Genomic DNA, 25,377 nt, shown 5'->3' on the forward strand with positions numbered 1-25,377 from the left:
CTTTTTAGGCTCAGTACTGCGCTCAAAAGATGCAGCCCTGAGGTCTCTCCTGGTAGGAGGTAGTTAAGTAGAAATTCGCTGCTCAGCTGACCCGGCAGGAGCAAACATATGCCAAAAATGTACGCAGAATTAGCTTTTCAGTGAAACGCAGCCAGGCACATTTTAGATAGTTTTACTTGTAAGTGTGGTTGGAAATGCTTTTCAGGCTCAATACTGCGCTCAAAAGTTGCAGCCCTGAGGTCTCTCCTGATATCAGGTAGTTAGGTAGAAATTCGCTGCTCAGCTGACCCGGCAGGAGCAAACGTATGCCAAAAATGTATGCAGAATGAGCTTTTCAGTGAAGAGCAGCCAGGCACATTTTAGCAAGTTTTACTTGTAAGTGGTGTTGGAAACACTTTTCAGGCTCAGTACTGAGCTCAAAAGATGCAGCCCTGAGGTCTCTCAAGATAGCAGGTGGTTAAGTAGAAATTCACTGCTCAGCTGACCCGTCAGGTGTAAACGTATGCCAAAAATGTACGCAGAATGAGCTTTTCAGTAAACAGCAGCCAGGCACATTTTAGCTAGTTTTACTTGTAAGTGGCGTTGGAAACTCTTTTCAGGCACAGTACTCCGCTCAAAAGATGCAGCCCTGAGGTCTCTCAAGATAGCAGGTGGTTAAGTAGAAATTTCCCGTTTGGCTGACCCAGCTGGAGCAAACGTATGCCAAAAATGTACGCAGAACCAGCTTTTCAGTGAAGAGCAGCGAGGCACATTTGAGCTAGTTTTACTTGTAAGTGGGGTTGGAAACGCTTTTCAGGCTCAGTACTGCGCTCAAAGGATGCAGACCTGAGGTCTCCCCTGATAGGAGGTAGTTAAGTAGAAATTCGCTGCTCAGCTGACCCGGCAGGAGCAAACGTATGCTAAAAATGTACGCAGAAAGAGCTTTTCAGTGAAGAGCAGCCGGGCACATTTTAGCAAGTTTTACTTGTAAGTGGGGTTGGAAACACTTTTCAGGCTCAGTACTGAGCTCAAAAGATGCAACCCTGAGGTCTCTCCTGATAGGAGGTAGTTAAGTAGAAATTCGCTGCTCAGCTGACCCGGCAGGAGCAAATATATGCCAAAAATGTATGCAGAATCTGATTTTTAGTGAAGAGCAGCCAGGCACATTTTAGCATGTTTTACTTGTAAGTGGGTTTGGAAACTCTTTTCACGCACAGTACTGCGCTCAAAAGATGCAGCCCTGAGGTCTCTCAAGTTAGCAGGTGGTTAAGTAGAAATTTCCCACTTGGCTGACCCAGCAGGAGCAAACGTATGCCAAAAATGTACGCAGAACCAGCTTTTCAGTGAAGAGCAGTGAGGCACATTTTAAATAATTGTACTTGTAAGTGGGGTTGTAAACGCTTTTCAGGCTTAGTACTGCGCTCAAAAGATGCAACCCTGAGGTCTCTCCTGATATGAGTTAGTTAAGTAGAAATTCACTGCTTGGCTGACCCAGCAGGAGCAAACGTATGCCAAATATTTATGCAGAATTAGCTTTTCAGTGAAAAGCAGCCAGGCACATTTTAGCTAGTTTTACTTGTAAGTGGGGTTGGAAACGCTTTTCAGGCTCAGTACTGCGCTCAAAAGATGCAGACCTGAGGTCTCTCCTGATAGGAGGTAGTTAAGTAGAAATTCACTGCTCAGCTGACCCGGCAGGAGCAAACGTATGCCAAAAATGTACGCAGAATGAGCTTTTCAGTGAACAGCAGCCAGGCACATTTTAGCTAGTTTTACTTGTAAGTGGGTTGGAAACGCTTTTCAGGCTCAGTACTGCGCTCAAAAGATGCAGTCCTGAGGTCTCTCCTGACAGGAGGTAGTTAAGTAGAAATTCGCTGCTCAGCTGACCCGGCAGGAGCAAATATATTGCCAAAAATGTATGCAGAATTAACTTTTCAGTGAACAGCAGCCAGGCACATTTTAGCTCGTTTTCCTTGTAAGTTGGGTTGGAAACAGTTTTCAGGCTCAGTACTGCGCTCAAATGATGCAGCCCTGAGCTATCCCTGATAGGAGGTAGTTAAGTAGAAATTCACTGCTCAGCTGACCCGGCAGGAGCAAAAGTATGCCAAAAATGTACGCAGAATGAGCTTTTCAGTGAACAGCGGCCAGGCACATTTTAGCTAGTTTTACTTGTAAGTGGGGTTGGAAACGCTTTTCAGGCTCAGTACTGCGCTCAAAAGATGCAGCCCTGAGGTCTCCCCTGATAGGAGGTAGTTAAGTAGAAATTTGCTGCTCAGCTGACCCGGCAGGAGCAAACGTATGCCAAAAATGTACGCAGAATTAGCTTTTCAGTGAACAGCAGCCAGGCACATTTTAGCTAGTTTTACTTGTAAGTGGGGTTGTAAATGCTTTTCAGGCTCAGTACTGCGCTCAAAGGATGCAGCCCTGAGGTCTCTCATGATAGCAGGTGGTTAAGTAGAAATTCACTGCTCAGCTGACCCGTCAGGTGCAAACGTATGTCAAAAATGTATGCAAAATGAGCTTTTCAGTGAACAGCAGCCAGGCACATTTTAGCTAGTTTTACTTGTAAGTGGGGTTGGAAACACTTTTCAGGCTCAGTACTGCGCTCAAAAGATGCAGCCCTGAGGTCTCTCCTGATAGGAGGTAGTTAAGTAGAAATTCACTGCTCAGCTGACCCGGCAGGAGCAAACGTATGCCAAAAATGTACGCAGAATGAGCTTTTCAGTGAAGAGCAGCCAGGCACATTTTAGCTAGATTTACTTGTAAGTGGGATTGGAAACTCTTTTCAGGCATAGTACTGCGCTCAAAAAAAGCAGCCCTGAGATCTCTCAAGATAGCAGGTAGTTAAGTAGAAATTTACCGCTTGGCTGACCCAGCTGGAGCAAACGTATGCCAAGAATGTACGCAGAACCAGCTTTTCAGTGAAGAGCAGCGAGGCACATTTTAGCTAGTTTTACTTGTAAGTGGGGTTGGAAACGCTTTTCAGGCTCAGTACTGCGTTCAAAAGATGCAGCCCGGAAGTCTCTCCTGATAGGAGGTAGTTAAGTAGAAATTTCCCGCTTGGCTGACCCAGCAGGAGCAAACGTATGCCAAAAATGTACGCAGAACCAGCTTTTCAGTGAAGAGTAGCGAGGCACATTTTAACTAGTTTTACTTGTAAGTGGGGTTGGAAATGAGTTTCAGGCTCAGTACTGCGCTCGAAAGATGCAGCCCTGAGGTCTCCCCTGATAGGAGGTAATTAAGTAGAAATTCACTGCTCAGCTGACCCGGCAGGAGCAAACGTATGCCAAAAATGTATGCAGAATGAGCTTTTCAGTGAACAGCAGCCAGGCACATTTTAGCTAGTTTTACTTGTAAGTGGGGTTGGAAACGCTTTTAAGGCTCAGTACTGCGCTCAAAAGATGCAGCCCTGAGGTCTCTCCTGATAGGAGGTAGTTCAGTAAAAATTGGCAGCTCAGCTGACCCGGCAGGAGCAAACGTATGCCAAAAATGTACGCAGAATGAGCTTTTCAGTGAAGAGCAGCCAGGCACATTTTAGCAAGTTTTACTTGTCAGTGGGGTTGGAAACACTTTTCAGGCTCAGTACTGAGCTCAAAAGATGCAGCCCTGAGGTCTCTCCTGATAGGAGGTAGTTAAGTAGAAATTCACTGCTCAGCTGACCCATCAGGTGCAAACGTATGCCAAAAATGTACCCAGTATGAGCTTTTTAGTGAACAGCAGCCAGGCACATTTTAGCTAGTTTTACTTGTAAGTGGGGTAGGAAACGCTTTTCAGGCTCATTACTGCGCTCAAAGGATGTAGTCTTGAGGTCTCTCCTGATAGGAGGTAGTTAAGTAGAAATTCGCTGCTCAGCTGACCCGGCAGGAGCAAATATATGCCAAAAATGTATGCAGAATTAGCTTTTCAGTGAACAGCAGCCAGGCACATTTTAGCTAGTTTTACTTGTAAGTGGGGTTGGAAAAGGTTTTCAGGCTCAGTACTGCGCTCAATGGATGAAGCCCTGAGGTCTCTCGTGATAGGAGGTAGTTAAGTAGAAATTCGCTGCTCAGCTGACCCGGCTGGAGCAAATATATGCCAAAAATGTACGCAGAACCAGCTTTTCAGTGAAGAGCAGCCAGGCACATTTTAGCATGTTTTACTTGCAAGTGGGGTTGGAAACTCTTTTCAGGCACAGTACTGCACTCAAAAGATGCAGCCCTGAGGTCTCTCAAGATAGCAGGTGGTTAAGTAGAAATTTCCCGCTTGGCTGACCCAGCAGGAGTAAACGTATGCCAAAAATGTACGCAGAACCAGCTTTTCAGTGAAGAGTAGCGAGGCACATTTTAGCTAGTTTTACTTGTAAGTGTGGTTGGAAATGCTTTTCAGGCTCAATACTGCGCTCAAAAGTTGCAGCCCTGAGGTCTCTCCTGATATCAGGTAGTTAGGTAGAAATTCGCTGCTCAGCTGACCCGGCAGGAGCAAACGTATGCCAAAAATGTACGCAGAATGAGCTTTTCAGTGAAGAGCAGCCAGGCACATTTTAGCAAGTTTTACTTGTAAGTGGTGTTGGAAACACTTTTCAGGCTCAGTACTGAGCTCAAAAGATGCAGCCCTGAGGTCTCTCAAGATAGCAGGTGGTTAAGTAGAAATTCACTGCTCAGCTGACCCGTCAGGTGTAAACGTATGCCAAAAATGTACGCAGAATGAGCTTTTCAGTAAACAGCAGCCAGGCACATTTTAGCTAGTTTTACTTGTAAGTGGCGTTGGAAACTCTTTTCAGGCACAGTACTCCGCTCAAAAGATGCAGCCCTGAGGTCTCTCAAGATAGCAGGTGGTTAAGTAGAAATTTCCCGCTTGGCTGACCCAGCTGGAGCAAACGTATGCCAAAAATGTACGCAGAACCAGCTTTTCAGTGAAGAGCAGCGAGGCACATTTGAGCTAGTTTTACTTGTAAGTGGGGTTGGAAACGCTTTTCAGGCTCAGTACTGCGCTCAAAGGATGCAGACCTGAGGTCTCCCCTGATAGGAGGTAGTTAAGTAGAAATTCGCTGCTCAGCTGACCCGGCAGGAGCAAACGTATGCTAAAAATGTACGCAGAAAGAGCTTTTCAGTGAAGAGCAGCCGGGCACATTTTAGCAAGTTTTACTTGTAAGTGGGGTTGGAAACACTTTTCAGGCTCAGTACTGAGCTCAAAAGATGCAACCCTGAGGTCTCACCTGATAGGAGGTAGTTAAGTAGAAATTCGCTGCTCAGCTGACCCGGCAGGAGCAAATATATGCCAAAAATGTATGCAGAATCTGATTTTTAGTGAAGAGCAGCCAGGCACATTTTAGCATGTTTTACTTGTAAGTGGGTTTGGAAACTCTTTTCACGCACAGTACTGCGCTCAAAAGATGCAGCCCTGAGGTCTCTCAAGTTAGCAGGTGGTTAAGTAGAAATTTCCCACTTGGCTGACCCAGCAGGAGCAAACGTATGCCAAAAATGTACGCAGAACCAGCTTTTCAGTGAAGAGCAGTGAGGCACATTTTAAATAATTGTACTTGTAAGTGGGGTTGTAAACGCTTTTCAGGCTCAGTACTGCGCTCAAAAGATGCAACCCTGAGGTCTCTCCTGATATGAGTTAGTTAAGTAGAAATTCACTGCTTGGCTGACCCAGCAGGAGCAAACGTATGCCAAATATTTATGCAGAATTAGCTTTTCAGTGAAAAGCAGCCAGGCACATTTTAGCTAGTTTTACTTGTAAGTGGGGTTGGAAACGCTTTTCAGGCTCAGTACTGCGCTCAAAAGATGCAGACCTGAGGTCTCTCCTGATAGGAGGTAGTTAAGTAGAAATTCACTGCTCAGCTGACCCGGCAGGAGCAAACGTATGCCAAAAATGTACGCAGAATGAGCTTTTCAGTGAACAGCAGCCAGGCACATTTTAGCTAGTTTTACTTGTAAGTGGGTTGGAAACGCTTTTCAGGCTCAGTACTGCGCTCAAAAGATGCAGCCCTGAGGTCTCTCCTGACAGGAGGTAGTTAAGTAGAAATTCGCTGCTCAGCTGACCCGGCAGGAGCAAATATATTGCCAAAAATGTATGCAGAATTAACTTTTCAGTGAACAGCAGCCCTTCACATTTTAGCTCGTTTTCCTTGTAAGTGGGGTTGGAAACAGTTTTCAGGCTCAGTACTGCGCTCAAATGATGCAGCCCTGAGCTATCCCTGATAGGAGGTAGTTAAGTAGAAATTCACTGCTCAGCTGACCCGGCAGGAGCAAACGTATGCCAAAAATGTACGCAGAATGAGCTTTTCAGTGAACAGCGGCCAGGCACATTTTAGCTAGTTTTACTTGTAAGTGGGGTTGGAAACGCTTTTCAGGCTCAGTACTGCGCTCAAAAGATGCAGCCCTGAGGTCTCCCCTGATAGGAGGTAGTTAAGTAGAAATTTGCTGCTCAGCTGACCCGGCAGGAGCAAACGTATGCCAAAAATGTACGCAGAATTAGCTTTTCAGTGAACAGCAGCCAGGCACATTTTAGCTAGTTTTACTTGTAAGTGGGGTTGTAAATGCTTTTCAGGCTCAGTACTGCGCTCAAAGGATGCAGCCCTGAGGTCTCTCATGATAGCAGGTGGTTAAGTAGAAATTCACTGCTCAGCTGACCCGTCAGGTGCAAACGTATGTCAAAAATGTATGCAAAATGAGCTTTTCAGTGAACAGCAGCCAGGCACATTTTAGCTAGTTTTACTTGTAAGTGGGGTTGGAAACACTTTTCAGGCTCAGTACTGCGCTCAAAAGATGCAGCCCTGAGGTCTCTCCTGATAGGAGGTAGTTAAGTAGAAATTCACTGCTCAGCTGACCCGGCAGGAGCAAACGTATGCCAAAAATGTACGCAGAATGAGCTTTTCAGTGAAGAGCAGCCAGGCACATTTTAGCTAGATTTACTTGTAAGTGGGATTGGAAACTCTTTTCAGGCATAGTACTGCGCTCAAAAGATGCAGCCCTGAGATCTCTCAAGATAGCAGGTAGTTAAGTAGAAATTTACCGCTTGGCTGACCCAGCTGGAGCAAACGTATGCCAAGAATGTACGCAGAACCAGCTTTTCAGTGAAGAGCAGCGAGGCACATTTTAGCTAGTTTTACTTGTAAGTGGGGTTGGAAACGCTTTTCAGGCTCAGTACTGCGTTCAAAAGATGCAGCCCTGAAGTCTCTCCTGATAGGAGGTAGTTAAGTAGAAATTTCCCGCTTGGCTGACCCAGCAGGAGCAAACGTATGCCAAAAATGTACGCAGAACCAGCTTTTCAGTGAAGAGTAGCGAGGCACATTTTAACTAGTTTTACTTGTAAGTGGGGTTGGAAATGAGTTTCAGGCTCAGTACTGCGCTCGAAAGATGCAGCCCTGAGGTCTCCCCTGATAGGAGGTAATTAAGTAGAAATTCACTGCTCAGCTGACCCGGCAGGAGCAAACGTATGCCAAAAATGTATGCAGAATGAGCTTTTCAGTGAACAGCAGCCAGGCACATTTTAGCTAGTTTTACTTGTAAGTGGGGTTGGAAACGCTTTTAAGGCTCAGTACTGCGCTCAAAAGATGCAGCCCTGAGGTCTCTCCTGATAGGAGGTAGTTCAGTAAAAATTGGCAGCTCAGCTGACCCGGCAGGAGCAAACGTATGCCAAAAATGTACGCAGAATGAGCTTTTCAGTGAAGAGCAGCCAGGCACATTTTAGCAAGTTTTACTTGTCAGTGGGGTTGGAAACACTTTTCAGGCTCAGTACTGAGCTCAAAAGATGCAGCCCTGAGGTCTCTCCTGATAGGAGGTAGTTAAGTAGAAATTCACTGCTCAGCTGACCCATCAGGTGCAAACGTATGCCAAAAATGTACCCAGTATGAGCTTTTTAGTGAACAGCAGCCAGGCACATTTTAGCTAGTTTTACTTGTAAGTGGGGTAGGAAACGCTTTTCAGGCTCAGTACTGCGCTCAAAGGATGTAGTCTTGAGGTCTCTCCTGATAGGAGGTAGTTAAGTAGAAATTCGCTGCTCAGCTGACCCGGCAGGAGCAAATATATGCCAAAAATGTATGCAGAATTAGCTTTTCAGTGAACAGCAGCCAGGCACATTTTAGCTAGTTTTACTTGTAAGTGGGGTTGGAAACGGTTTTCAGGCTCAGTACTGCGCTCAATGGATGAAGCCCTGAGGTCTCTCGTGATAGGAGGTAGTTAAGTAGAAATTAGCTGCTCAGCTGACCCGGCTGGAGCAAATATATGCCAAAAATGTACGCAGAACCAGCTTTTCAGTGAAGAGCAGCCAGGCACATTTTAGCATGTTTTACTTGCAAGTGGGGTTGGAAACTCTTTTCAGGCACAGTACTGCACTCAAAAGATGCAGCCCTGAGGTCTCTCAAGATAGCAGGTGGTTAAGTAGAAATTTCCCGCTTGGCTGACCCAGCAGGAGTAAACGTATGCCAAAAATGTACGCAGAACCAGCTTTTCAGTGAAGAGTAGCGAGGCACATTTTAGCTAGTTTTACTTGTAAGTGGGGTTGGAAACGCTTTTCAGGCTCAGTACTGCGCTCAAAAGATGCAGCCCTGAGGGCTCCCCTGATAGGAGGTAGTTAAGTAGAAATTTGCTGCTCAGCTGACCCGTCAGGAGCAAACGTATGCCAAAAATGTACGCAGAATGAGCTTTTCAGTGAACAACAGCCAGGCACATTTTAGCTAGTTTTACTTGTAAGTGGGGTTGGAAACGCTTTTCAGGCTCAGTACTGCGCTCAAAAGATGCAGCCCTGAGGTCTCTCCTGATAGGAGGTAGTAAAGTAAAAATTCGCTGCTCGGCTGACCCAGCAGGAGCAAACGTATGCCAAAAATGTATGCAGAATTAGCTTTTCAGTGAACAGCAGCCAGGCACATTTTATCTAGTTTTACTTGTAAGTGGGGTTGCAAACACTTTTTAGGCTCAGTACTGCGCTCAAAAGTTGCAGCCCTGAGGTCTCTCCTGATAGGAGGTAGTTAAGTAGAAATTCGCTGCTCAGCTGACCCGGCAGGAGCAAACGTATGCTAAAAATGTACGCAGAAAGAGCTTTTCAGTGAAGAGCAGCCAGGCACATTTTAGCAAGTTTTACTTGTAAGTGGGGTTGCAAACACTTTTCAGGCTCAGTACTGAGCTCAAAAGATGCAGCCCTGAGGTCTCTCCTGATAGGAGGTAGTTAAGTAGAAATTCGCTGCTCAGCTGACCCGGCAGGAGCAAATATATGCCAAAAATGTATGCAGAATCTGATTTTTAGTGAAGAGCAGCCAGGCACATTTTAGCATGTTTTACTTGTAAGTGGGTTTGGAAACTCTTTTCACGCACAGTACTGCGCTCAAAAGATGCAGCCCTGAGGTCTCTCAAGTTAGCAGGTGGTTAAGTAGAAATTTCCCACTTGGCTGACCCAGCAGGAGCAAACGTAAGCCAAAAATGTACACAGAACCAGCTTTTCAGTGAAGAGCAGTGAGGCACATTTTAAATAATTGTACTTGTAAGTGGGGTTGTAAACGCTTTTCAGGCTCAGTACTGCGCTCAAAAGATGCAACCCTGAGGTCTTTCCTGATATGAGTTAGTTAAGTAGAAATTCACTGCTCGGCTGACCCAGCAGGAGCAAACGTATGCCAAAAATGTACGCAGAATGAGCTTTTCAGTGAAAAGCAGCCAGGCACATTTTAGCTAGTTTTACTTGTAAGTGGGGTTGGAAACGCTTTTCAGGCTCAGTACTGCGCTCAAAAGATGCAGACCTGAGGTCTCTCCTGATAGGAGGTAGTTAAGTAGAAATTCACTGCTCAGCTGACCCGGCAGGAGCAAACGTATGCCAAAAATGTACGCAGAATGAGCTTTTCAGTGAACAGCAGCCATGCACATTTTAGCTAGTTTTACTTGTAAGTGGGTTGGAAACGCTTTTCAGGCTCAGTACTGCGCTCAAAAGATGCAGCCCTGAGGTCTCTTCTGATAGGAGGTAGTTAAGTAGAAATTCACTGCTCAGCTGACCCGGCAGGAGCAAACGTATGCCAAAAATGTATGTAGAATTAGCTTTTCAGTGAACAGCAGCCAGGCGCATTTTAGCTCGTTTTCCTTGTAAGTGGGGTTGGAAACAGTTTTCAGGCTCAGTACTGCGCTCAAATGATGCAGCCCTGAGCTATCCCTGATAGGAGGTAGTTAAGTAGAAATTCACTGCTCAGCTGACCCGGCAGGAGCAAACGTATGCCAAAAATGTACGCAGAATGAGCTTTTCAGTGAACAATGGCCAGGCACATTTTAGCTAGTTTTACTTGTAAGTGGGGTTGGAAACGCTTTTCAGGCTCAGTACTGCGCTCAAAAGATGCAGCCCTGAGGTCTCCCCTGATAGGAGGTAGTTAAGTAGAAATTCGCTGCTCAGCTGACCCGGCAGGAGCAAACGTATGCCAAAAATGTACGCAGAATTAGCTTTTCAGTGAACAGCAGCCAGGCAAATTTTAGCTAGTTTTACTTGTAAGTGGGGTTGTAAATGCTTTTTAGGCTCAGTACTGCGCTCAAAGGATGCAGCCCTGAGGTCTCTCATGATAGCAGGTGGTTAAGTAGAAATTTGCTGCTCGACTGACCCAGCAGGAGCAAACGTATGCCAAAAATTTATGCATAATTAGCTTTTCAGTGAACAGCAGCCGGGCACATTTTAGCTAGTTTTACTTGTAAGTAGGGTTGGAAACGCTTTTCAGGCTCAGTACTGCGCTCAAAAGATGCAGCCCTGAGGTCTCTCCTGATAGAAGGTAGTTAAGTAGAAATTCACTGCTCAGCTGACCCGGCAGGAGCAAACGTATGCCAAAAATGTACGCAGAATGAGCTTTTCAGTGAACAGCGGCCAGGCACATTTTAGCTAGTTTTACTTGTAAGTGGGGTTGGAAACTCTTTTCAGGCACAGTACTGCACTCAAAAGATGCAGCCCTGAGGTCTCTCAAGATAGCAGGTGGTTAGGTTGAAATTTCCCGCTTGGCTGACCCAGCTGGAGCAAATGTATACCAAAAATGTACCCAGAATGAGCTTTTCAGTGAACAGCAGCCAGGCACATTTTAGCTAGTTTTACTTGTAAGTGGGGTTGGAAACGCTTTTCAGGCTCAGTACTGCGCTCAAAAGATGCAGCCCTGAGGTCTCTCCTGGTAGGAGGTAGTTAAGTAGAAATTTGCTGCTCAGCTGACCCGGCAGGAGCAAACATATGCCAAAAATGTACGCAGAATTAGCTTTTCAGTGAAACGCAGCCAGGAACATTTTAGATAGTTTTACTTGTAAGTGTGGTTGGAAATGCTTTTCAGGCTCAGTACTGCGCTCAAAAGTTGCAGCCCTGAGGTCTCTCTTGATATCAGGTAGTTAGGTAGAAATTCGCTGCTCAGCTGACCCGGCAGGAGCAAATATATGCCAAAAATGTACGCAGAAAGAGCTTTTCAGTGAAGAGCAGCCAGGCACATTTTAGCAAGTTTTACTTGTAAGTGGGGTTGCAAACACTTTTCAGGCTCAGTACTGAGCTCAAAAGATGCAGCCCTGAGGTCTCTCCTGATAGGAGGTAGTTAAGTAGAAATTCGCTGCTCAGCTGACCCGGCAGGAGCAAACGTATGCTAAAAATGTACGCAGAAAGAGCTTTTCAGTGAAGAGCAGCCAGGCACATTTTAGCAAGTTTTACTTGTAAGTGGGGTTGCAAACACTTTTCAGGCTCAGTACTGAGCTCAAAAGATGCAGCCCTGAGGTCTCTCCTGATAGGAGGTAGTTAAGTAGAAATTCGCTGCTCAGCTGACCCGGCAGGAGCAAATATATGCCAAAAATGTATGCAGAATCTGATTTTTAGTGAAGAGCAGCCAGGCACATTTTAGCATGTTTTACTTGTAAGTGGGTTTGGAAACTCTTTTCACGCACAGTACTGCGCTCAAAAGATGCAGCCCTGAGGTCTCTCAAGTTAGCAGGTGGTTAAGTAGAAATTTCCCATTTGGCTGACCCAGCAGGAGCAAACGTATGCCAAAAATGTACACAGAACCAGCTTTTCAGTGAAGAGCAGTGAGGCACATTTTAAATAATTGTACTTGTAAGTGGGGTTGTAAACGCTTTTCAGGCTCAGTACTGCGCTCAAAAGATGCAACCCTGAGGTCTTTCCTGATATGGGTTAGTTAAGTAGAAATTCACTGCTCGGCTGACCCAGCAGGAGCAAACGTATGCCAAAAATGTACGCAGAATGAGCTTTTCAGTGAAAAGCAGCCAGGCACATTTTAGCTAGTTTTACTTGTAAGTGGGGTTGGAAACGCTTTTCAGGCTCAGTACTGCGCTCAAAAGATGCAGACCTGAGGTCTCTCCTGATAGGAGGTAGTTAAGTAGAAATTCACTGCTCAGCTGACCCGGCAGGAGCAAACGTATGCCAAAAATGTACGCAGAATGAGCTTTTCAGTGAACAGCAGCCATGCACATTTTAGCTAGTTTTACTTGTAAGTGGGTTGGAAACGCTTTTCAGGCTCAGTACTGCGCTCAAAAGATGCAGCCCTGAGGTCTCTCCTGACAGGAGGTAGTTAAGTAGAAATTCGCTGCTCAGCTGACCCGGCAGGAGCAAATATATGCCAAAAATGTATGCCTAATTAACTTTTCAGTGAACAGCAGCCAGGCACATTTTAGCTAGTTTTACTTGTAAGTGGGGTTGGAAACGGTTTTCAGGCTCAGTACTGCGCTCAAAAGTTGCAGCCCTGAGGTCTCTCCTGATAGGAGGTAGTTAAGTAGAAATTCACTGCTCAGCTGACCCGGCAGGAGCAAACGTATGCCAAAAATGTATGTAGAATTAGCTTTTCAGTGAACAGCAGCCAGGCACATTTTAGCTCGTTTTCCTTGTAAGTGGGGTTGGAAACAGTTTTCAGGCTCAGTACTGCGCTCAAATGATGCAGCCCTGAGCTATCCCTGATAGGAGGTAGTTAAGTAGAAATTCACTGCTCAGCTGACCCGGCAGGAGCAAACGTATGCCAAAAATATACGCAGAATGAGCTTTTCAGTGAACAATGGCCAGGCACATTTTAGCTAGTTTTACTTGTAAGTGGGGTTGGAAACGCTTTTCAGGCTCAGTACTGCGCTCAAAAGATGCAGCCCTGAGGTCTCCCCTGATAGGAGGTAGTTAAGTAGAAATTCGCTGCTCAGCTGACCCGGCAGGAGCAAACGTATGCCAAAAATGTACGCAGAATTAGCTTTTCAGTGAACAGCAGCCAGGCAAATTTTAGCTAGTTTTACTTGTAAGTGGGGTTGTAAATGCTTTTTAGGCTCAGTACTGCGCTCAAAGGATGCAGCCCTGAGGTCTCTCATGATAGCAGGTGGTTAAGTAGAAATTTGCTGCTCGACTGACCCAGCAGGAGCAAACGTATGCCAAAAATTTATGCATAATTAGCTTTTCAGTGAACAGCAGCCGGGCACATTTTAGCTAGTTTTACTTGTAAGTAGGGTTGGAAACGCTTTTCAGGCTCAGTACTGCGCTCAAAAGATGCAGCCCTGAGGTCTCTCCTGATAGAAGGTAGTTAAGTAGAAATTCACTGCTCAGCTGACCCGGCAGGAGCAAACGTATGCCAAAAATGTACGCAGAATGAGCTTTTCAGTGAACAGCGGCCAGGCACATTTTAGCTAGTTTTACTTGTAAGTGGGGTTGGAAACTCTTTTCAGGCACAGTACTGCACTCAAAAGATGCAGCCCTGAGGTCTCTCAAGATAGCAGGTGGTTAGGTTGAAATTTCCCGCTTGGCTGACCCAGCTGGAGCAAATGTATACCAAAAATGTACCCAGAATGAGCTTTTCAGTGAACAGCAGCCAGGCACATTTTAGCTAGTTTTACTTGTAAGTGGGGTTGGAAACGCTTTTCAGGCTCAGTACTGCGCTCAAAAGATGCAGCCCTGAGGTCTCTCCTGGTAGGAGGTAGTTAAGTAGAAATTCGCTGCTCAGCTGACCCGGCAGGAGCAAACATATGCCAAAAATGTACGCAGAATTAGCTTTTCAGTGAAACGCAGCCAGGAACATTTTAGATAGTTTTACTTGTAACTGTGGTTGGAAATGCTTTTCAGGCTCAGTACTGCGCTCAAAAGTTGCAGCCCTGAGGTCTCTCTTGATATCAGGTAGTTAGGTAGAAATTCGCTGCTCAGCTGACCCGGCAGGAGCAAATATATGCCAAAAATGTATGCCTAATTAACTTTTCAGTGAACAGCAGCCAGGCACATTTTAGCTAGTTTTACTTGTAAGTGGGGTTGGAAACGGTTTTCAGGCTCAGTACTGCGCTCAAAAGTTGCAGCCCTGAGGTCTCTCCTGATAGGAGGTAGTTAAGTAGAAATTCACTGCTCAGCTGACCCGGCAGAAGCAAACGTATGCCAAAAATGTATGTAGAATTAGCTTTTCAGTGAACAGCAGCCAGGCACATTTTAGCTCGTTTTCCTTGTAAGTGGGGTTGGAAACAGTTTTCAGGCTCAGTACTGCGCTCAAATGATGCAGCCCTGAGCTATCCCTGATAGGAGGTAGTTAAGTAGAAATTCACTGCTCAGCTGACCCGGCAGGAGCAAACGTATGCCAAAAATGTACGCAGAATGAGCTTTTCAGTGAACAATGGCCAGGCACATTTTAGCTAGTTTTACTTGTAAGTGGGGTTGGAAACGCTTTTCAGGCTCAGTACTGCGCTCAAAAGATGCAGCCCTGAGGTCTCCCCTGATAGGAGGTAGTTAAGTAGAAATTCGCTGCTCAGCTGACCCGGCAGGAGCAAACGTATGCCAAAAATGTACGCAGAATTAGCTTTTCAGTGAACAGCAGCCAGGCAAATTTTAGCTAGTTTTACTTGTAAGTGGGGTTGTAAATGCTTTTTAGGCTCAGTACTGCGCTCAAAGGATGCAGCCCTGAGGTCTCTCATGATAGCAGGTGGTTAAGTAGAAATTTGCTGCTCGACTGACCCAGCAGGAGCAAACGTATGCCAAAAATTTATGCATAATTAGCTTTTCAGTGAACAGCAGCCGGGCACATTTTAGCTAGTTTTACTTGTAAGTAGGGTTGGAAACGCTTTTCAGGCTCAGTACTGCGCTCAAAAGATGCAGCCCTGAGGTCTCTCCTGATAGAAGGTAGTTAAGTAGAAATTCACTGCTCAGCTGACCCGGCAGGAGCAAACGTATGCCAAAAATGTACGCAGAATTAGCTTTTCAGTGAACAGCAGCCAGGCAAATTTTAGCTAGTTTTACTTGTAAGTGGGGTTGTAAATGCTTTTTAGGCTCAGTACTGCGCTCAAAGGATGCAGCCCTGAGGTCTCTCATGATAGCAGGTGGTTAAGTAGAAATTTGCTGCTCGACTGACCCAGCAGGAGCAAACGTATGCCAAAAATGTATGCATAATTAGCTTTTCAGTGAACAGCAGCCGGGCACATTTTAGCTAGTTTTACTTGTAAGTAGGGTTGGAAACGCTTTTCAGGCTCAGTACTGCGCTCAAAAGATGCAGCCCTGAGGTCTCTCCTGATAGAAGGTAGTTAAGTAGAAATTCACTGCTCAGCTGACCCGGCAGGAGCAAACGTATGCCAAAAATATACGCAGAATGAGCTTTTCAGTGAACAGCGGCCAGGCACATTTTAGCTAGTTTTACTTGTAAGTGGGGTTGGAAACTCTTTTCAGGCACAGTACTGCACTCAAAAGATGCAGCCCTGAGGTCTCTCAAGATAGCAGGTGGTTAGGTTGAAATTTCCCGCTTGGCTGACCCAGCTGGAGCAAATGTATACCAAAAATGTACCCAGAATGAGCTTTTCAGTGAACAGCAGCCAGGCACATTTTAGCTAGTTTTACTTGTAAGTGGGGTTGGAAACGCTTTTCAGGCTCAGTACTGCGCTCAAAAGATGCAGCCCTGAGGTCTCTCCTGGTAGGAGGTAGTTAAGTAGAAATTCGCTGCTCAGCTGACCCGGCAGGAGCAAACATATGCCAAAAATGTACGCAGAATTAGCTTTTCAGTGAAACGCAGCCAGGAACATTTTAGATAGTTTTACTTGTAAGTGTGGTTGGAAATGCTTTTCAGGCTCAGTACTGCGCTCAAAAGTTGCAGCCCTGAGGTCTCTCTTGATATCAGGTAGTTAGGTAGAAATTCGCTGCTCAGCTGACCCGGCAGGAGCAAACGTATGCCAAAAATGTACGCAGAATTAGCTTTTCAGTGAACAGCAGCCAGGCACATTTTAGCTAGTTTTACTTGTAAGTGGGGTTGTAAATGCTTTTCAGGCTCAGTACTGCGCTCAAAGGATGCAGCCCTGAGGTCTCTCATGATAGCAGGTGGTTAAGTAGAAATTCACTGCTCAGCTGACCCGTCAGGTGCAAACGTATGTCAAAAATGTATGCAAAATGAGCTTTTCAGTGAACAGCAGCCAGGCACATTTTAGCTAGTTTTACTTGTAAGTGGGGTTGGAAACACTTTTCAGGCTCAGTACTGCGCTCAAAAGATGCAGCCCTGAGGTCTCTCCTGATAGGAGGTAGTTAAGTAGAAATTCACTGCTCAGCTGACCCGGCAGGAGCAAACGTATGCCAAAAATGTACGCAGAATGAGCTTTTCAGTGAAGAGCAGCCAGGCACATTTTAGCTAGATTTACTTGTAAGTGGGATTGGAAACTCTTTTCAGGCATAGTACTGCGCTCAAAAGATGCAGCCCTGAGATCTCTCAAGATAGCAGGTAGTTAAGTAGAAATTTACCGCTTGGCTGACCCAGCTGGAGCAAACGTATGCCAAGAATGTACGCAGAACCAGCTTTTCAGTGAAGAGCAGCGAGGCACATTTTAGCTAGTTTTACTTGTAAGTGGGGTTGGAAACGCTTTTCAGGCTCAGTACTGCGTTCAAAAGATGCAGCCCTGAAGTCTCTCCTGATAGGAGGTAGTTAAGTAGAAATTTCCCGCTTGGCTGACCCAGCAGGAGCAAACGTATGCCAAAAATGTACGCAGAACCAGCTTTTCAGTGAAGAGTAGCGAGGCACATTTTAACTAGTTTTACTTGTAAGTGGGGTTGGAAATGAGTTTCAGGCTCAGTACTGCGCTCGAAAGATGCAGCCCTGAGGTCTCCCCTGATAGGAGGTAATTAAGTAGAAATTCACTGCTCAGCTGACCCGGCAGGAGCAAACGTATGCCAAAAATGTATGCAGAATGAGCTTTTCAGTGAACAGCAGCCAGGCACATTTTAGCTAGTTTTACTTGTAAGTGGGGTTGGAAACGCTTTTAAGGCTCAGTACTGCGCTCAAAAGATGCAGCCCTGAGGTCTCTCCTGATAGGAGGTAGTTCAGTAAAAATTGGCAGCTCAGCTGACCCAGCAGGAGCAAACGTATGCCAAAAATGTACGCAGAATGAGCTTTTCAGTGAAAAGCAGCCAGGCACATTTTAGCAAGTTTTACTTGTCAGTGGGGTTGGAAACACTTTTCAGGCTCAGTACTGAGCTCAAAAGATGCAGCCCTGAAGTCTCTCCTGATAGGAGGTAGTTAAGTAGAAATTCACTGCTCAGCTGACCCATCAGGTGCAAACGTATGCCAAAAATGTACCCAGTATGAACTTTTTAGTGAACAGCAGCCAGGCACATTTTAGCTAGTTTTACTTGTAAGTGGGGTAGGAAACGCTTTTCAGGCTCAGTACTGCGCTCAAAGGATGTAGTCTTGAGGTCTCTCCTGATAGGAGGTAGTTAAGTAGAAATTCGCTGCTCAGCTGACCCGGCAGGAGCAAATATATGCCAAAAATGTATGCAGAATTAGCTTTTCAGTGAACAGCAGCCAGGCACATTTTAGCTAGTTTTACTTGTAAGTGGGGTTGGAAACGGTTTTCAGGCTCAGTACTGCGCTCAATGGATGAAGCCCTGAGGTCTTTCCTGATATGAGTTAGTTAAGTAGAAATTCACTGCTCGGCTGACCCAGCAGGAGCAAACGTATGCCAAAAATGTACGCAGAATGAGCTTTTCAGTGAAAAGCAGCCAGGCACATTTTAGCTAGTTTTACTTGTAAGTGGGGTTGGAAACGCTTTTCAGGCTCAGTACTGCGCTCAAAAGATGCAGACCTGAGGTCTCTCCTGATAGGAGGTAGTTAAGTAGAAATTCACTGCTCAGCTGACCCGGCAGGAGCAAACGTATGCCAAAAATGTACGCAGAATGAGCTTTTCAGTGAACAGCAGCCATGCACATTTTAGCTAGTTTTACTTGTAAGTGGGTTGGAAACGCTTTTTAGGCTCAGTACTGCGCTCAAAAGATGCAGCCCTGAGGTCTCTCCTGACAGGAGGTAGTTAAGTAGAAATTCGCTGCTCAGCTGACCCGGCAGGAGCAAATATATGCCAAAAATGTATGCCTAATTAACTTTTCAGTGAACAGCAGCCAGGCACATTTTAGCTAGTTTTACTTGTAAGTGGGGTTGGAAACGATTTTCAGGCTCACTACTGCGCTCAAAAGTTGCAGCCCTGAGGTCTCTCCTGATAGGAGGTAGTTAAGTAGAAATTCACTGCTCAGCTGACCCGGCAGGAGCAAACGTATGCCAAAAATGTATGTAGAATTAGCTTTTCAGTGAACAGCAGCCAGGCACATTTTAGCTCGTTTTCCTTGTAAGTGGGGTTGGAAACAGTTTTCAGGCTCAGTACTGCGCTCAAATGATGCAGCCCTGAGCTATCCCTGATAGGAGGTAGTTAAGTAGAAATTCACTGCTCAGCTGACCCGGCAGGAGCAAACGTATGCCAAAAATGTACGTAGAATGAGCTTTTCAGTGAACAATGGCCAGGCACATTTTAGCTAGTTTTACTTGTAAGTGGGGTTGGAAACGCTTTTCAGGCTCAGTACTGCGCTCAAAAGATGCAGCCCTGAGGTCTCCCCTGATAGGAGGTAGTTAAGTAGAAATTCGCTGCTCAGCTGACCCGGCAGGAGCAAACGTATGCCAAAAATGTACGCAGAATTAGCTTTTCAGTGAACAGCAGCCAGGCAAATTTTAGCTAGTTTTACTTGTAAGTGGGGTTGTAAATGCTTTTTAGGCTCAGTACTGCGCTCAAAGGATGCAGCCCTGAGGTCTCTCATGATAGCAGGTGGTTAAGTAGAAATTTGCTGCTCGACTGACCCAGCAGGAGCAAACGTATGCCAAAAATGTACGCAGAATGAGCTTTTCAGTGAACAGCGGCCAGGCACATTTTAGCTAGTTTTACTTGTAAGTGGGGTTGGAAACTCTTTTCAGGCACAGTACTGCGCTCAAAAGATGCAGCCCTGAGGTCTCTCAAGATAGCAGGTGGTTAGGTTGAAATTTCCCGCTTGGCTGACCCAGCTGGAGCAAATGTATACCAAAAATGTACCCAGAATGAGCTTTTCAGTGAACAGCAGCCAGGCACATTTTAGCTAGTTTTACTTGTAAGTGGGGTTGGAAACGCTTTTCAGGCTCAGTACTGCGCTCAAAAGATGCAGCCCTGAGGTCTCTCCTGGTAGGAGGTAGTTAAGTAGAAATTCGCTGCTCAGCTGACCTGGCAGGAGCAAACATATGCCAAAAATGTACGCAGAATTAGCTTTTCAGTGAAACGCAGCCAGGAACATTTTAGATAGTTTTACTTGTAAGTGTGGTTGGAAATGCTTTTCAGGCTCAGTACTGCGCTCAAAAGTTGCAGCCCTGAGGTCTCTCTTGATATCAGGTAGTTAGGTAGAAATTCGCTGCTCAGCTGACCCGGCAGGAGCAAACGTATGCCAAAAATGTACGCAGAATGAGCTTTTCAGTGAAGAGCAGCCAGGCACATTTTAGCAAGTTTTACTTGTAAGTGGTGTTGGAAACACTTTTCAGGCTCAGTACTGAGCTCAAAAGATGAAGCCTTGAGGTCTCTCCTGATAGGAGGTAGTTAAGTAGAAATTCACTGCTCAGCTGACCCGTTAGGTGTAAACGTATGCCAAAAATGTACGCAGAATGAGCTTTTCAGTGAAACGCAGCCAGGAACATTTTAGATAGTTTTACTTGTAAGTGTGGTTGGAAATGCTTTTCAGGCTCAGTACTGCGCTCAAAAGTTGCAGCCCTGAGGTCTCTCTTGATATCAGGTAGTTAGGTAGAAATTCGCTGCTCAGCTGACCCGGCAGGAGCAAACGTATGCTAAAAATGTACGCAGAAAGAGCTTTTCAGTGAAGAGCAGCCGGGCACATTTTAGCAAGTTTTACTTGTAAGTGGGGTTGGAAACACTTTTCAGGCTCAGTACTGAGCTCAAAAGATGCAGCCCTGAGGTCTCTCCTGATAGGAGGTAGTTAAGTAGAAATTCGCTGCTCAGCTGACCCGGCAGGAGCAAATATATGCCAAAAATGTATGCAAAATCTGATTTTTAGTGAAGAGCAGCCAGGCACATTTTAGCATGTTTTACTTGTAAGTGGGTTTGGAAACTCTTTTCACGCACAGTACTGCGCTCAAAAGATGCAGCCCTGAGGTCTCTCAAGTTAGCAGGTGGTTAAGTAGAAATTTCCCACTTGGCTGACCCAGCAGGAGCAAACGTATGCCAAAAATGTACACAGAACCAGCTTTTCAGTGAAGAGCAGTGAGGCACATTTTAAATAATTGTACTTGTAAGTGGGGTTGTAAACGCTTTTCAGGCTCAGTACTGCGCTCAAAAGATGCAACCCTGAGGTCTTTCCTGATATGAGTTAGTTAAGTAGAAATTCACTGCTCGGCTGACCCAGCAGGAGCAAACGTATGCCAAAAATTTATGCAGAATTAGCTTTTCAGTGAAAAGCAGCCAGGCACATTTTAGCTAGTTTTACTTGTAAGTGGGGTTGGAAACAGTTTTCAGGCTCAGCACTGCGCTCAAAAGATGCAGACCTGAGGTCTCTCCTGATAGGAGGTAGTTAAGTAGAAATTCACTGCTCAGCTGACCCGGCAGGAGCAAACGTATGCCAAAAATGTACGCAGAATGAGCTTTTCAGTGAACAGCAGCCAGGCACATTTTAGCTAGTTTTACTTGTAAGTGGGTTGGAAACGCTTTTCAGGCTCAGTACTGCGCTCAAAAGATGCAGCCCTGAGGTCTCTCCTGACAGGAGGTAGTTAAGTAGAAATTTGCTGCTCAGCTGACCCGGCAGGAGCAAATATATGCCAAAAATGTATGCAGAATTAACTTTTCAGTGAACAGCAGCCAGGCACATTTTAGCTAGTTTTACTTGTAAGTGGGGTTGGAAACGGTTTTCAGGCTCAGTACTGCGCTCAAAAGTTGCAGCCCTGAGGTCTCTCCTGATAGGAGGTAGTTAAGTAGAAATTCACTGCTCAGCTGACCCGGCAGGAGCAAACGTATGCCAAAAATGTATGCAGAATTAGCTTTTCAGTGAACAGCAGCCAGGCACATTTTAGCTCGTTTTCCTTGTAAGTGGGGTTGGAAACAGTTTTCAGGCTCAGTACTGCGCTCAAATGATGCAGCCCTGAGCTATCCCTGATAGGAGGTAGTTAAGTAGAAATTCACTGCTCAGCTGACCCGGCAGGAGCAAACGTATGCCAAAAATGTATGCAGAATGAGCTTTTCAGTGAACAACGGCCAGGCACATTTTAGCTAGTTTTACTTGTAAGTGGGGTTGGAAACGCTTTTCAGGCTCAGTACTGCGCTCAAAAGATGCAGCCCTGAGGTCTCCCCTGATAGGAGGTAGTTAAGTAGAAATTCGCTGCTCAGCTGACCCGGCAGGAGCAAACGTATGCCAAAAATGTACGCAGAATTAGCTTTTCAGTGAACAGCGGCCAGGCAAATTTTAGCTAGTTTTACTTGTAAGTGGGGTTGTAAATGCTTTTTAGGCTCAGTACTGCGCTCAAAGGATGCAGCCCTGAGGTCTCTCATGATAGCAGGTGGTTAAGTAGAAATTTGCTGCTCGACTGACCCAGCAGGAGCAAACGTATGCCAAAAATTTATGCATAATTAGCTTTTCAGTGAACAGCAGCCGGGCACATTTTAGCTAGTTTTACTTGTAAGTGGGGTTGGAAACGCTTTTCAGGCTCAGTACTGCGCTCAAAAGATGCAGCCCTGAGGTCTCTCCTGCTAGAAGGTAGTTAAGTAGAAATTCACTGCTCAGCTGACCCGGCAGGAGCAAACGTATGCCAAAAATGTACGCAGAATGAGCTTTTCAGTGAACAGCAGCCAGGCACATTTTAGCTAGTTTTACTTGTAAGTGGGGTTGGAAACTCTTTTCAGGCACAGTACTGCGCTCAAAAGATGCAGCCCTGAGGTCTCTCAAGATAGCAGGTGGTTAAGTTGAAATTTCCCGCTTGGCTGACCCAGCTGGAGCAAATGTATACCAAAAATGTACCCAGAATGAGCTTTTCAGTGAACAGCAGCCAGGCACATTTTAGCTAGTTTTACTTGTAAGTGGGGTTGGAAACGCTTTTCAGGCTCAGTACTGCGCTCAAAAGATGCAGCCCTGAGGTCTCTCCTGGTAGGAGGTAGTTAAGTAGAAATTCGCTGCTCAGCTGACCCGGCAGGAGCAAACATATGCCAAAAATGTACGCAGAATTAGCTTTTCAGTGAAACGCAGCCAGGCACATTTTAGATAGTTTTACTTGTAAGTGGGTTGGAAACGCTTTTCAGGCTCAGTACTGCGCTCAAAAGATGCAGCCCTGAGGTCTCTCCTGACAGGAGGTAGTTAAGTAGAAATTTGCTGCTCAGCTGACCCGGCAGGAGCAAATATATGCCAAAAATGTATGCAGAATTAACTTTTCAGTGAACAGCAGCCAGGCACATTTTAGCTAGTTTTACTTGTAAGTGGGGTTGGAAACGGTTTTCAGGCTCAGTACTGCGCTCAAAAGTTGCAGCCCTGAGGTCTCTCCTGATAGGAGGTAGTTAAGTAGAAATTCACTGCTCAGCTGACCCGGCAGGAGCAAACGTATGCCAAAAATGTATGCAGAATTAGCTTTTCAGTGAACAGCAGCCAGGCACATTTTAGCTCGTTTTCCTTGTAAGTGGGGTTGGAAACAGTTTTCAGGCTCAGTACTGCGCTCAAATGATGCAGCCCTGAGCTATCCCTGATAGGAGGTAGTTAAGTAGAAATTCACTGCTCAGCTGACCCGGCAGGAGCAAACGTATGCCAAAAATGTACGCAGAATGAGCTTTTCAGTGAACAACGGCCAGGCACATTTTAGCTAGTTTTACTTGTAAGTGGGGTTGGAAACGGTTTTCAGGCTCAGTACTGCGCTCAAAAGATGCAGCCCTGAGGTCTCCCCTGATAGGAGGTAGTTAAGTAGAAATTCGCTGCTCAGCTGACCCGGCAGGAGCAAACGTATGCCAAAAATGTACGCAGAATTAGCTTTTCAGTGAACAGCAGCCAGGCAAATTTTAGCTAGTTTTACTTGTAAGTGGGGTTGTAAATGCTTTTTAGGCTCAATACTGCGCTCAAAGGATGCAGCCCTGAGGTCTCTCCTGATATCAGGTAGTTAGGTAGAAATTCGCTGCTCAGCTGACCCGGCAGGAGCAAACGTATGCCAAAAATGTACGCAGAATGAGCTTTTCAGTGAAGAGCAGCCAGGCACATTTTAGCAAGTTTTACTTGTAAGTGGTGTTGGAAACACTTTTCAGGCTCAGTACTGAGCTCAAAAGATGCAGCCCTGAGGTCTCTCAAGATAGCAGGTGGTTAAGTAGAAATTCACTGCTCAGCTGACCCGTCAGGTGTAAACGTATGCCAAAAATGTACGCAGAATGAGCTTTTCAGTAAACAGCAGCCAGGCACATTTTAGCTAGTTTTACTTGTAAGTGGCGTTGGAAACTCTTTTCAGGCACAGTACTCCGCTCAAAAGATGCAGCCCTGAGGTCTCTCAAGATAGCAGGTGGTTAAGTAGAAATTTCCCGCTTGGCTGACCCAGCTGGAGCAAACGTATGCCAAAAATGTACGCAGAACCAGCTTTTCAGTGAAGAGCAGCGAGGCACATTTGAGCTAGTTTTACTTGTAAGTGGGGTTGGAAACGCTTTTCAGGCTCAGTACTGCGCTCAAAGGATGCAGACCTGAGGTCTCCCCTGATAGGAGGTAGTTAAGTAGAAATTCGCTGCTCAGCTGACCCGGCAGGAGCAAACGTATGCTAAAAATGTACGCAGAAAGAGCTTTTCAGTGAAGAGCAGCCGGGCACATTTTAGCAAGTTTTACTTGTAAGTGGGGTTGGAAACACTTTTCAGGCTCAGTACTGAGCTCAAAAGATGCAACCCTGAGGTCTCTCCTGATAGGAGGTAGTTAAGTAGAAATTCGCTGCTCAGCTGACCCGGCAGGAGCAAATATATGCCAAAAATGTATGCAGAATCTGATTTTTAGTGAAGAGCAGCCAGGCACATTTTAGCATGTTTTACTTGTAAGTGGGTTTGGAAACTCTTTTCACGCACAGTACTGCGCTCAAAAGATGCAGCCCTGAGGTCTCTCAAGTTAGCAGGTGGTTAAGTAGAAATTTCCCACTTGGCTGACCCAGCAGGAGCAAACGTATGCCAAAAATGTACGCAGAACCAGCTTTTCAGTGAAGAGCAGTGAGGCACATTTTAAATAATTGTACTTGTAAGTGGGGTTGTAAACGCTTTTCAGGCTCAGTACTGCGCTCAAAAGATGCAACCCTGAGGTCTCTCCTGATATGAGTTAGTTAAGTAGAAATTCACTGCTTGGCTGACCCAGCAGGAGCAAACGTATGCCAAAAATGTACGCAGAATGAGCTTTTCAGTGAACAGCAGCCAGGCACATTTTAGCTAGTTTTACTTGTAAGTGGGTTGGAAACGCTTTTCAGGCTCAGTACTGCGCTCAAAAGATGCAGCCCTGAGGTCTCTCCTGACAGGAGGTAGTTAAGTAGAAATTCGCTGCTCAGCTGACCCGGCAGGAGCAAATATATTGCCAAAAATGTATGCAGAATTAACTTTTCAGTGAACAGCAGCCAGGCACATTTTAGCTCGTTTTCCTTGTAAGTGGGGTTGGAAACAGTTTTCAGGCTCAGTACTGCGCTCAAATGATGCAGCCCTGAGCTATCCCTGATAGGAGGTAGTTAAGTAGAAATTCACTGCTCAGCTGACCCGGCAGGAGCAAACGTATGCCAAAAATGTACGCAGAATGAGCTTTTCAGTGAACAGCGGCCAGACACATTTTAGCTAGTTTTACTTGTAAGTGGGGTTGGAAACGCTTTTCAGGCTCAGTACTGCGCTCAAAAGATGCAGCCCTGAGGTCTCCCCTGATAGGAGGTAGTTAAGTAGAAATTTGCTGCTCAGCTGACCCGGCAGGAGCAAACGTATGCCAAAAATGTACGCAGAATTAGCTTTTCAGTGAACAGCAGCCAGGCACATTTTAGCTAGTTTTACTTGTAAGTGGGGTTGTAAATGCTTTTCAGGCTCAGTACTGCGCTCAAAGGATGCAGCCCTGAGGTCTCTCATGATAGCAGGTGGTTAAGTAGAAATTTGCTGCTCGACTGACCCAGCAGGAGCAAACATATGCCAAAAATTTATGCAGAATTAGCTTTTCAGTGAACAGCAGCCGGGCACATTTTAGCTAGTTTTA

The sequence above is a fragment of the Lissotriton vulgaris genome, chromosome 2_1, assembly GCF_964263255.1.
Source record: "Lissotriton vulgaris chromosome 2_1, aLisVul1.2, whole genome shotgun sequence".
In the NCBI taxonomy this organism is placed as follows: domain Eukaryota; kingdom Metazoa; phylum Chordata; class Amphibia; order Caudata; family Salamandridae; genus Lissotriton; species Lissotriton vulgaris.